The sequence below is a fragment of the Sapajus apella genome, unplaced genomic scaffold (genome assembly GCF_009761245.1).
Source record: "Sapajus apella isolate SASKATOON/1434 unplaced genomic scaffold, GSC_monkey_1.0 scaffold226, whole genome shotgun sequence".
Classification (NCBI taxonomy): Eukaryota; Metazoa; Chordata; class Mammalia; order Primates; family Cebidae; genus Sapajus; species Sapajus apella.
Window position 1 is genome coordinate 544,868 of NW_022437166.1, and position 8,952 is coordinate 553,819.

General features: G+C 45.2%; 1 protein-coding gene and 1 pseudogene across 1 annotated transcript in view; both read right to left on the reverse strand.

Annotated features, from left to right (window-relative positions):
- The window catches only part of LOC116544651, a 6,874-nt pseudogene extending 2,521 nt beyond the window's left edge, over positions 1-4,353 (reverse strand).
- Positions 1-8,952, reverse strand: part of LOC116544652 (zinc finger protein 726-like) — a 432,536-nt gene that overhangs the window by 352,268 nt on the left and 71,316 nt on the right. The gene's annotated exons all lie outside the window — the stretch shown is intronic.

Below are 8,952 nucleotides of genomic sequence, written 5' to 3' on the forward strand. Positions count from 1 at the left end.
AAAAAAAAAAAAAAAAAAAAAAAAAAAAAAATCCGGAGACAACAGATGCTGGAGAGGATGTGGAGAAATAGCAACACTTTTACACTGTTGGTGGGAGTGTAAATTAGTTCAACCATTGTGGAAGACAGTGTGGCGATTCCTCAATGACCTAGAAATAGAAATTCCACTTGACCCAGCAATCCCATTACTGGGTATATATCCAAAGGATTATAAATCGTTCCTTTTGGAAAAACCTACAAAAGGACACATGCACACGAATGTTCACTGCAGCACTGTTTACAATAGCAAAGACTTGGAACCAACCCAAATGTCTATTGGTGATAGGCTAGACAGGGAAAATGTGGCACATACACACCATGGAATACTATGCAGCCATAAAAAACGATTAGTTCGTGTCCTTTGTAGGGACATGGATGAACCTGGAAACCATCATTCTCGGCAAACTGACACAAGAACAGAAAATCAAACACCACATGTTCTCACTCATAGGCAGGTGTTGAACAATGAGAACACATGGACACAGGGAGGGGAGCATCACACACTGAGGTCTGTTGGGGGGAACTAGGGGAGGGACAGCGGGGGGTGGGGAGTTGGGGAGGGATAATATAGGGAGAAATGCCAGATATAGGTGATGGAGAGGAAGGCAGCAAACCACATTGCCATGTATGTACCTATGCAACAATCATGTTCTTCACATGTACCCCAAAACCTAAAACACAATAAAATATTTTTTTAAAAAAGCTGTTGTCAAATTTCTCAGGGTGGCGCCTAGTCATGGGAGAGGCATGGACATGTTAATATCTAGTGGGTAGGCCTGTGAGTGAGTGGGAATCCTATGGTGACAGCTGTGGGAAAGGGAGTCTGCTATCAGAGTTTCGTTCCTCTAAGTTTTTATCCTCTTAAATCCTGGGAGGAGACCTGGAATCACAGGACAATGGGCAGTGTGACAGCCTGTGTACAGGAGAGCAGAGCCTTCCATTCCCAGACAACCAGAGTTTTCTTCCAGGCCAGGCCTCTGTGATATCTTTTCTCTTGTACCAAATCTGTACTTTGCTGAACACCAAGGCTTTCTCCAACAGCAACTCACTGACTAACATTTGAATTTGAATTCTGATACTATGCAGAGTCAGCACAGACCCTGATTCAGGGCTCAGTCTCACAACATTGTCCTAATGGCAGATTCCAGTCACAAACCCCATGGGCCCAACTATACTTCTGAGCTACTGTTTAAAAACTGTGAACTCCTATAAACTCCCTCAAGTTTCATAATTTCATAGAGCTACTCACAGAACTCAGCAAAACACTGTAGTTACATTTTCCAGCTTATTATAAAAAATACACTGGTCACAGTATCTCATGCCTGTAATCCCAGCATTTTGGGAGGCCAAGGTGGGCGGATCATGAGGCCAGCGATCAAGACCATCCTGGCTAAATTGGTGAAACTGTGTCTCTACTAAAAATACAAAAAAATTAGCTGGGCGTGGTGGCACACACCTGTAGTCCCAGCTACTCGGAAAGCTGAGGCAGGAGAATCGCTTCAACCCGGGAGGCGGAGCTGCAGTGAGACGAGATCACCCCATTGCATTCCAGCCTGGGGAACACAGCAGGACTTCATCTCAAAAAAAAAAAAAAAAAAACCAAAAACCAGAAAATGTCAAATATAAGAAATGTACAGGACAAAGAAAAAAAAATGGGGAAACATGAAGCACATAGATAATCCTGGTAAATAGCTGTGATTAATAATAGTCTCCATCCTTTGTATTTTCCAGAAACAGTTTACGGAAAAAAAACCATGGTTTCCATTATGACTTAGTTGGTGCTTTCTTTTCTTACTTATCACATACCCAGGCAAAGACTCTGCACATTTTCTTTGTGTTCTCATTTCAAAAAAAAAAAAGAAAGAAAGAAAATCAGCTAAATTTTTCTTCAATGGTCAAAATAAAATATTTTTTAATCAAACTTCACTTATCTCCTGCCCCCAGGCTCATGAACATTCAGCTACACTCAATCTGAGTCAAAATACCACCCCATGTTATGTCCTTCCTAAGGACATGCTGACTTCAGGGTAAAATATTATTCTAGAATCTGATTTTTTCACTCACCATTTGCCCTTTCCTTCCCACCTTCCTTCTAATCATGTTTATTTCTTCCTATAAAAGAAAGCCCTTGTCTGCCTGAACTTTGCAATTTTTACAGATCTTACAGTAGATATTTCCTTCTGTTGCAATACTCCTTTGGAATTTATTTTTTTTACATTAATCTAACTTTAATTTAAATAGTCCAGAAGCTGTTTCAAATCATTAACAACTTCATCTTTAAATCCTGCTGTTTATTTTCCTTCTTAACTTTAACTGCATTTGCCTGTGGGTCCCTAGCTTTCCAGGGCTCTGTAGCTTCTTTCACTATAAAAGTTTCTTCCATGGCTGAGGTGAGCAGCCTGGGACATCTGCAAGGGAGGGTCTTCAGAAAAAAACTAACTGGGCCATTAATAACCTTCTTTTGCAGGCCCAATATTAGCCTTAGCTTGGAGGCACTAGGCTCAAGCTTTGATTTCCATTTCAGAGTTATTAATTTGGTTTTCAAAACTACATGTGTGAAAAATTCAGCAACATTACTCAAACACAATGTTCATCTAATGGGATAAAATTAACAGGTGCTTAAATTGTACACCTCAATGAGAAAAGCAAAAGTATCTATTCCTTTCAGACAATATATGTCTAATTGTATTTTTTCATTAAAAATCGTGTAGTAAACAATTAGTTATAAGGGAGCATGTCTAGGAGGTACCAAGTTTTATCTCATAAAATTTAGTATGCAACTCAGAAGTCAAGATAACAGAATACAGAAGAGAGATGTTCACTGTCACAAATTTACCCTGCAAAAAGAGGAAGTGAAATTCTTATGACTCTACATAACTCACCAATTATCTACCAAATTTTCATGTGGAAATGTATTCTTCTTCTTCTTTTTTTTAAATGAAGTTTTGCTCTTTCACCCAGGTTGGGGTGAAGTAGCATGATCTCGGCTCACTGCAACCTCCATCCCCTGGGTTCAAGCAGTTCTCCTGCCTCAGCCTCCTGAGTAGCTGGACTTATAGACATCCACCACCATACCCAGCTAATGTTTGTATTTTTAGTAGAGATGGGGTTGCACCACGTTGGCCAGGCTGGTCTCAAACTCCTGACCTCAGGTGATCCAGTGGCACTATCTTGGCTCACTGCCAACCTCCACCTCCCAAGTTCTAGCTACAGGCGTGTTGCACCACACCTAATTTTATATTTTTAGTAGAGACGGGCTTTCACCATGTTGGCCAGGTTGGTTTCGAACTCCTGACCTCAGGTGATCAACCCACCTCAGCCTCCCATAGTGCTGGGATTACAGGTGTGAGCCACTGCACCCAGCAATAATTTTTAACAAATAAAATACATAACTAATTTTTTTTCTGAAATGCGTAACTTTTATGCCCTTTGTAGATATTATAAGTATTTTCTTACCTTTTAACTCTACTAATAAAATGCAATTTACCGTTAAAAGACTAAAAGCAGTATAAGTGAATAAATCTTTTCAAGGTGACAAACCCAGGGAGTGGCAATGCTGATTAAAAAAGAGATGTGTCAGGCCAGGTGCGGTGGCTCACACCTGTAATCCCAACACTTCAGGAGGCCCAGGCAGGTGAATCACCTGAGGTCAGGAGTTTGAAACCAGCCTGACCAATAAGGTGAAACCTCATCTCTACTAAAAATACAAAACATTGGCTGGGTGCAGTGTCTCACGCCTATAATACCAGCACTTTGGGAGGCCGAGGTGGGCAGATCACAAGGTCAGGAGTTCAGGACTAGCCTGGCCAACATGGTGAAATTCTGTCTCTACTGAAAATACAAAAATTAGGCCAGGCGCGGTGGCTCACGCCTGTAATCCCAGCATTTTGGAAGGTCGAAGCAGGCGGATCACAAGGTCAAGAGATCGAGACCATCCTGACCAACATGGTCAAATCCCGTCTCTACTAAAAAAAATACAAAAAAATTAGCTGGGTGTGGTGGCGTGCGCCTGTAGTCCCAGCTACTGGGGAGGCTGAGGCAGGAGAATTGCTTGAACCTGGGAAGCAGAGGTTGCAGTGATCTGAGATCATGCCATTGTACTCCAGCCTGGGCAACAAGAGTGAAGAAGAAAAGAAAGAAAAGAAAAGAAGAAAAGAAAAGAAGAAAAGAAAAGAGAAAAGAAAAGAGAAGGAAACAAAAAAGAAAAGAGATGTGTCTGATTCATGTGTCAATTCAGATTATCCAATCACTTGAGAGATTCTCCCACTCCATCATACTCACTAAAGCGCTCCATAGCCACCCTCTCAGGAGACATTGCACTATGCTCAGGTGAGTGCCCCAAGCACATTTTACTTTGCAAGTTTTTGCACCATCTCACTAAAGTCAGGTTTTGTCTTTTGGGATACTATTTTTCTTTTCACAAATCTCAGAGCATTTAGTTAGCATAAATTATTTCTGTTTTCCCCTCAATACCAGCATGTGACTGGTGGACCAGCAATCTGTCTCCAAGAACTGCAAGCTGGGTTGGGCGAAGACAATTTTAATGTCTCAAGAGGTTAGCTTTTCAAAGGCAGAGTACACCAACAGATTCATCTTTTCCCCAGGGTATCCACTTGCTCCCTTGAAAGGCTACACTCCATACCTCAGGTTGTCCCATGAAAGAAAATAACTTAGGAGCTGATATTCACTAGATACTCTAGCAGATATAGCCATAGCAGTTATCTTGGTTTATTCACAGACAGTTCTGAAACCCAAAAATGACAGGGTTACTGAGGACAAATCACCCCGTAACGTTTCTAAAATAAAAACATCTTGACAGTAAAACATTCTCATAAGATCTTTGTGCCCAGGGAAGATAAAAGCAAAAGACACACAGAGATTTTTTTTACAATTCACTGTCAGGTGATGACGCTTTCTAGTCATAGGAAATACTTACAAACAGAAAACATATCTTTTTAAATACGCCATCTAATGCTTTGTCAAAAAATGATTAAATACAGTATCTAAAATGTACACTAAAGGACAAATAATAAATAATGCAAATTAGGGAGAGGAAGTTGGCATTTGAGATTTTCAGAAGCAACTGAAATTCAGTATTTTACTGCAAGCCAGAGTTAGGCTGGAGAAATGACGTGAGAGGGGTTGACCTGAGACGCTGCTTGGGACCCATGTGAAAAATGCAAGAGAAAATCAGTCCCATGTGGAGGCTAATAGACTGAGGTGGTTCTAATCCCAGGATTCGTAATTTAAAAAAATCTAATTCTAATGCATTTTTTAAAAGAAATTACTACACTGGGGGAAACAAAATTCAGGTTTAACCAACGATAAACTGCCAAATAAGCTCTGATTACATCACCAGGAAATTTGTACCCTCAAGGTGAAAATTAAGAAACTACATAGGCCGGGAGCCATGGCTCTCGCCTTTAATCACAGCACTTTGGGAGGTCAAGGCAACCTGACCAACATGGTGAAATCCTGTCTCTACTAAAAACACAAAAATTAGCTGGGCGTGGTGGCATGTGCCTGTAATCCCAGCTACTCAGGAGGCTGACGCAGGAGAATCGCTTGAACCAGGGAGTTGCAATGGGCCGAGATTGCGCCACTGCACTACAGCCTGGCGTCAGAGCGGATTCCGTCTAAAAAATTTAATAAATAAAATAAATATACCTAACCGATTACTCAATTTGGTTCTTTTCATCATGAATCTTTCCTTCAAGATTCTTCTATGGACCACAAACAATTTTTGAACCACTCCCTGTTTAAATTCTTAAGTTTTTCACGAGAACTCCATAAATTTTTAATAGGAGAAAAGAGAAACTGAGAACCCCATAAACCAAACCAAAGCTCTTCCTATTCATGAACTCGCACCCCGGGTCAGGATTCTCCCCTGACGACCTTCCCGGGGTCGCTAGGAGAGACAATCTGGGAAAGACGCGGTGCTGCGTCTGCAGAGCTGCCCAGAGAGGGCCAGGCCAGAGCACAGTCACCGCACGTGGAAGAGACGGGAAGCCCGGGGTCCCATTGTCAGCGCAGCCGCCATCTTATTGCTGAAGGGGAGTGAGGCCGATCTGGGCAAGAACTCGGGGCGCAAGAAGAACTGCGAGGAGGCCTGAGTCCGCCACCCCCTTCCATTTTCTCGGGATGTGGGACCCGGCACTCTCACCATTTCTAGGCTTCCAGGGGGCCCTGGCACCTTAGTTGTGGATCTCCAGTACCAGCAGGTCGCAGGGCCACAGAAACTGGGCCTCCAGGAGCAGAGGACACAGAACAGCGAAGATGAAACCCGGGGCTCCGGCTGCAGGAAGAAACAAACCCGCCGCCATATCCCGGAAACCGCCCTTTCTGCTCCAGCTGCGTGCCTGATTGGGCAGTTCCCAGGGTAGCGTCGCTGATTGGTCAAGGTTAAGAGCCCGCCCCCTCAGGCCCTGAGTGACAGAAGGTATAGCCAAATGCTGGGCTGAATGAAGACAGAGTGACAGCCGAAGGTGCAGCCTTTTTAGGCAGGGCTTCCTCCCTGAGCTGAGGCCCACCCTAGAGGGTGTTTGCCTTTAGTTTACAGTATAAGATCGTTTGTAAATAATATACTGTATAGCTGCTCACACATTAAAAGAATAGAATAACAATTATTTTTAAATTTCAGCTTTTATAACCTTTCTGGCTTCTGGTCCTTTGAGCAGGCAGCCTGAGATTTGTTTTGTTTTGTTTTCTGTTGAGACGGAGTTTTGCCCTGTGGCCCAGGCTGGAGTGCAATGGCGCGACCTTGGCTCACTGCAACCTCCACCTCCCGGGTTCCAGTGATTCTCCTGCCGAGTAGCTGGAATTACAGACACGGGCCACCACGGCCGGCTAATTTTTTTGCGTTTCGGTAGAGTCGAGGTTTGATGATGTTGGCCAGGCTGGTCTCGAACTCCTGACGTCAGGTGATCCGCCTACCTCGGCCTCCCAAAGTGTTGGGATTACAAGCATAAGCCACTGCGCCCAGCCAACCTGAAATTTTTAAAAGGACACAATCCTTCGAAATAAAATGTGAGCCACATGTGAATTTTAAATTTCCTACTAGCCAAACTTTAAAAACAAGAAACACGTTGGGCGCGGTGGCTCAGCCTGTTATCCCAGCACTTTGGGAAGCAGAGGCAGGCGAATCGCCTGAGGTCAGGAATTCCAGACCGTACTGGCCAACATGGTGAAACCCCATCTCTACTACAAATACAAAAATTAGCCGGGCGTGGTGGTGCACGCCTGCACTGCACTCCAGTCTTGGGTGACAGAGCGGGACCCTGTCTCAAAAAAAAATTTAAACTCTACTGCGTAACCATAACCTTTTCGATGCAATCCGCTATAGAGCCTATTACGGAAAATAAATTTCTAACCATTGCCTTATTTACTCTAAATCATAGAAAAGACCTAACAAATGATGCCCATTCAAAAGAGTATCGGCCTCCTGGCAATGCTCTGTAACCTATTCTGAGTAAGATTTTTTTTTTTTTTCCAAGACGGGGTTTCACCGTGTTGGTCAGGCTGGTCTTGAACTCCCCTCAGCTGGTGATCCGCCCGCCTTGACCTCCAAAGTGCTTGGATTACAGGCGTAGGCCAAGTTTTTTTTTTTTTTTTTTTTTTTAAGATGGAGTCTCTGTTGTCCAGCCTGGAGTGCAGTGGCATGATCTCAGCTCACTGGAACCTCCACCTCCCGGGTTCAAGCAATTCTCCTGTCTCAGCCTCCTGAGTAGCTAGGACTACAGGCACCCGCAGCCATGCCTGGCTAATTTTCATATTTTTAGTAAAGACGAGTTTTCACCATATTGGTCAGGCTGGTCTCAAACTCCTGACCTCAAATGATCCTCCCACCTTGGCCTCCAAAGTGCCGGGATTACAGGCATGAGCCACCATGTCCAGCCTGAGTAAGATTTTTTATAACTTACAAAGTAGGTTAAAAACAGTGGATGAATATTCTGTTCCTGATATTATAAGGCCACAAATGTCTCATTAAAACTTCTCACCCACATTAGCCCTTCATCTCTTACCTATAAAAACATCCGGGGCCGGGCGTGGTGGCTCACGCCTGTAATCCAAGCACTTTGGAGGCCAAGGCGGGCGGATCACCTGAGGTCGGGAGTTCAAGACCAGCCTGGCCAACAAGGTGAAACCCTGTCTTTAAAACAAACAAAAAACATCCACTGCGAGGCCGCAGGGCAGGGCACGCCCCGGGGGTGGAGCTGAGGAAGGCGGCACGAGACGCGTTTTGACTCCGCCCAGTCCCCCAGGACCGCGCCTCACACGCGGGCTGCTAACTTGAGTGTGGTTGAAGTTACGGATGTTCCGGGCTCCGCGAGGAGGTGGGTCACAAGAAGGGCTGTGAGGAAACAGGCGAGGCCGGGATGACTAGGGGCTGGAATCCGACAGCGCGAGGCGGCGGCTCTCGCACCCCCAGCACTGAAGTTCAGCCTGCGGCGGGGACCCTAAAGGCCCCGAGCACGGGGAAGGCAGCCCGAAGCCCGCTGGGCCGCCTTCTCTGACGCTCCCCACACCGACCTTTGAGCGGAGGGGACACCCAGGTTCGACTGAGGATGCTGCAGCCCGGTCGGCTGTAGTTCCTGGGCGCCCTCTTCCAGGAAGAGGGGCGTGACCCGGGCTCTAGGGAAGATCCCTGACACTGTGAACCTAGATTTGGCTTCTGTTCCCCAAGGGGATTAAGAGTGGGAGGAAGGTGCTTCAGAGGCCCGGGGTCGGGGTTTGGGGGAGGCCTCTCTGAAGAGGGAAGTCAGGGCGTGGTGCTTGGCTCGAGGTTATTTCCTGGTCCAGGGCTGTTCCTTCCAGCTGCCGGAGTTGGAGCACTCACTCGTCCGCGGCCACGCTGGAGGCCATGAGTTAATTCGGGCGAGCTCTCAGCCCTTCATTTTTTTTTTTTTGAGACGGA